Below are 4,006 nucleotides of genomic sequence, written 5' to 3'. Positions count from 1 at the left end.
GGTTTTTTCACATAATCCCACATTTCTTGTAGGCTTATTTCTTTTCTCTTAATTTTCTGCTCGATTTCTGTGACTGACTTGTTTAACTCAAAGGAGTTGTCTTCAGTCTCTGTTATTCTTTCTTCTGTTTGATCTACCCTGTTCTTGAGGGTTTCCACTGTGTTTTGTAGTTCCCTGAATAAGTCCTTCATTTCCAGGAGATCGGTTTGATTTTTCTTTAATCTTTCAATTTCTTTAGTGAATTTTTCTTCCAAGTCCTGGATTTTTTGTGATTTCTTTCTGTTGGTGATCCATTTCTTCTTGCATATCATTCAGTTTTCTTTCAATCCATGTTTGAAATTCTTCTGTCATTTTAGTGTTCTGAGTTTGGTTAATACCCATTGCTGGGGAGTTGTTGTTCCTCTTTGGGGGTGTGCTTTCTGTTTGAGTCTTCATACTTACAGAGTTCTTCCACTAGTTCCTTCCCATCTGGATCAGTTGTTCCTTCTTGCCTTTAGATTTTCGTTTGGATAATGACACACCCTGTTTAGCCTCTGAGCCCGTAGGTGGTGTTTGTGGGTGAGATTCGACCATACCCTTTATGATGAATCAGTAGATCCAGTAAAAGGGTGTGCAGAATGACCTCCCTGTCAGTAGGTGGCACTTCCTGGGTGGAATGAGCTGCAGTGCTGTTTTTGGGTCCTATAGCAAGCTCTTGTTCCTGTGGAGCGACCCTGTTGTGCCTCGAGAGGTGGATGGGGCCCTGGGACTTCCAAGTTGTTCTTATTCTCCACTTCAGTAGGGGCAGGTCCGGGAGTGAGTGTGGGTGGGGCTGGATTGGGTAAGCCTGCCCTTAGGGTCCACAGATGCTGTCAGTAGGGTCAAAGGTCTGTTCTTCCCTTCTGTGGAATGCTGCCGGGAGGGGCTGATATGGCTCCACTCAGCTGAAAAGTCTGGGCTTTGGGGGTGGGGCTATCTGAGACCCGCATTGTGGAGCAGGTCTCACTCTCCTCCACCCTCCCCAACTCCGTGATCTCTCCCAGGCCTCTGCCGGCAAGCAGGACCTCAGGCCAATTGATCTCCCCTTGCTGTGACGTGGGCTGGCAGGATCGTAGCCTGAGCTGGGTGCACAGCCCTCTTTTGGGAGGAGGGTTGCCGCTCAGGCACACTGATATGCCCCTGAAGGCACACACTCCTCAGTAGGCTCTTTCACAGATCTCCCTTCTGTGCCCTGGGGCAGTGCGATGGTGACCTGGGTGTACGGGGTCTGGTCTGCAGGCCTGTCCCCTGGGCCCTGGAGATCAAACCCTGACCCTGCCAGGGTTGCTGGTCTTGAATCACCTACAGGGTGCCCAGGCTGGATCTATTTCACTCCACCTCGAGATTTGCCCCACTCTCCTGGGGTCCCCAGGCAAGCAGCACCTGGGAGGGCTGGCTGTAGGGACCTCACAGTCTGAGTACCCCTCAGTCTGCTGTAGGGCCCCAAAAGGAAAGGTCCCGTTCCTTGGAGATGCCTCTGTATGGTGGCTAAATTGTCTCTCTGGGCACCCATGGGTAGGGAGGGAGAAGGAGAGAGTGGAGTAATATGGCGTCTGCCGATAGGCTCGGGTCTGCACGCACCAGGAGGTGCCCCGAGGGAGCTGGGAGCCTGATGCCCTGTCCGCAAGGGGCTCACTGCTCACCGGCGGCAGCCGTCTCTGGGCTGGTGTTGGCAGGTCTCTTCAGCCGCTCAGGAGTCCACCAACAGTATGAGATGCAATGGAGGGGAAAGTTATCTACTCCACCTACCCTTGTCGCTGGTCTCCAAACCTCTTGGGGACCTTTTTCCTTCCAGTTCTCCTCTGCAGTGTCTTCCCGTGGAGTCTCTTGTAGTTTCAGGCACCCTTCCTTCCGACCCTCACCCGATCTATGTTTTTCTGCTAGTTTATTTTTCTCACTTTCTTCTAAAATCTGTCTTTTTTGCAGAGATACTCTGACTGGCGGCTTTTCTCGTCTGCCATCTTGGTTCCTCCAAAAAAAAAGATGTCAATAGTTTTTAGGTGGAAGCTTTTTGCTGTCCTAGGATCCAGTTCGGGGTACCATGTTGTACTTAGCCAGTGTGTCTCCTTAGTCTCTCTTTTTTTTTTTCATGTACAATAATGATTTAGGTTAACATATTTAATTATAGACATAAAATAGCTGGGGAAGGGGTGGGCCCAGTTTAGCCCCACCATGGGGCTTCTGGAGGGGTACAGACGAGGCCTCCCTGATGACCCCTTTTCTGATGGTCTTCCTATGGCAAGGCCCTTTTGCTTTAGTGGGGGAGGAGCCATGCACATGAGGGGACAGGGCAGCCACATGGCCCCGCCCCGCCTGTGGCTGGCCTCCCTCCAGAATGCCCGGGCTGAGCCCCCAGCCCCAGCTTCTCTACCTCCCTCCTCTTTGTCCCCAGCCTCTCTAGCCAGCCCTGACTCTGCCCCCAACCCCTCTGCAAACCTAAAGGGGAATAAATACAAACTTATAAAGTAAAATGGGGTCCAACATTGCCCTGGGGCAGGGCCTGCTCTGCCCTTTCTTCCCTTACCAGGTGGGGCCTGGGGGCCGGTGGGCGGGGAGGGGCCCTAAGACGCAGGCCTCCCCATGCATCACCTCACATCATTCCTAGCTGCAGCAGCGTGTTGGCGTATGCCATGAGCTTAACGTTGGGATGAGGCACTAGTGGAACTGGGGCCGCAGGTCAGAGCCCTGGACGTGGTTGTTGGAGGCTTTGTTCCCCATCTGGTCCCAGTAGTTGGGAGCAGAGAAGATGGTGACACAGCGGCCTCTGTGTGACATCTTGTACCCCTCAGTCTTGACCTCGTGGCTACAGATGATGTAGTCCAGGTGGTTCTCCAGGAAGGCCTTGGTGATATCAGGCCCAAACTGGCAGCTCACAACCCCACTTGCTGACTGAGCACCCATTCTGTGGCTTTGAATCTCACCAAAGCAGGTTGCACATGGGACCTGAATCTGGGGGCTGCTGATTCTGCTCAGTCTTCCAGATGTTGCACAGGGTGACGCCGTCTTCACTGAATAAGCCTCCATGCATGATCAGCACTTTTCCTGAAGAGCTTGTACAACTGAGCTGTGTACTTGGCCTTCACTTCACCATCAAAACCATAGATCTGGTTCATGTTGTCTGTCTTGCGGTTGCCTTGAAGTAGGCGAAAGCGATCTGGGTACAGGAGCTTAAAGCCGAAAAGGGTGAGGATCACTTCTACGGAGAAGGAACCGCGGTCCACAAAGTAGCCATTAAATATATAGGAGTTGGTCTCGGCGGGTAAACCGTTGAGCTCGAATATGTTGAGGAGGTCGTAGAACTGGCTGTGTGTGTCCCCGCACGCTGTAATCTTCTGTGTCTCTTTGAGTGTAGTCTCCACGAGCGTGCTCAGCTTGGAGAAGACCTCTTTGACCTGTACCAGAATCTGGTAGGTGCACTTCCAGTGCAATTTCTTCAGGTCCTTATACCACTGCATGAGCTCCTTCATGAAGGTGATTGTCACTTTGCCATCTTCAAGCTTGGGCCCGCTGTACTCGTCTTCGATGGTCATGCTCTCAATGTCGAGCGATTCTACCACTGAGCGCTTGTGCTCATTGCCTGTGATGGCCCGCTTGAAGGCCTTCTGCTTTACAATCTTGTTGCACTCCTGGTATTTCATTTTGGCGTTCTTGTTGTAGGGCTTCACCTTGACCACTGTCTCGTAGTCTCGCAGGGCAGCCCAGAACTTGCCCAGCACCATGTTGCTGGAGACCGGGTGGTAGTAGCCTTCGATGTACTTCTTGTCGAGCTCAGTGGCCCACATGGCATCACCCAGCATGTAGCCATAGCACTTGGTGCACAGGTAGGCCAGGCTGTGGTTGCCATAGTAGATCGCATTGCTGGGGTTTAGTTCGATAGCCTGGATATAACTTGATTGCATTCTCGTAGTCCTTGGCTTTCAAGTACTCTGAGTCTTGAGCTCCTCTGCCCACTTCAGAGCACCATCAGCTGGGTGTTTGTCCTGGGGGG

At 52.1% G+C, this 4,006-nt stretch overlaps 1 pseudogene; it reads right to left on the bottom strand.

The window, feature by feature from the left end:
• Nucleotides 1-2,608: 2,608 nt before the first annotated feature.
• LOC105822287 overlaps nucleotides 2,609-4,006 on the bottom strand; it is a 2,935-nt pseudogene continuing 1,537 nt past the window's right edge.

This window comes from Propithecus coquereli, unplaced genomic scaffold (genome assembly GCF_000956105.1).
Source record: "Propithecus coquereli isolate 6110/MARCELLA unplaced genomic scaffold, Pcoq_1.0 Scaffold60, whole genome shotgun sequence".
Taxonomy (NCBI): domain Eukaryota; kingdom Metazoa; phylum Chordata; class Mammalia; order Primates; family Indriidae; genus Propithecus; species Propithecus coquereli.
This window is presented reverse-complemented; position numbering and strand designations above follow the sequence as displayed.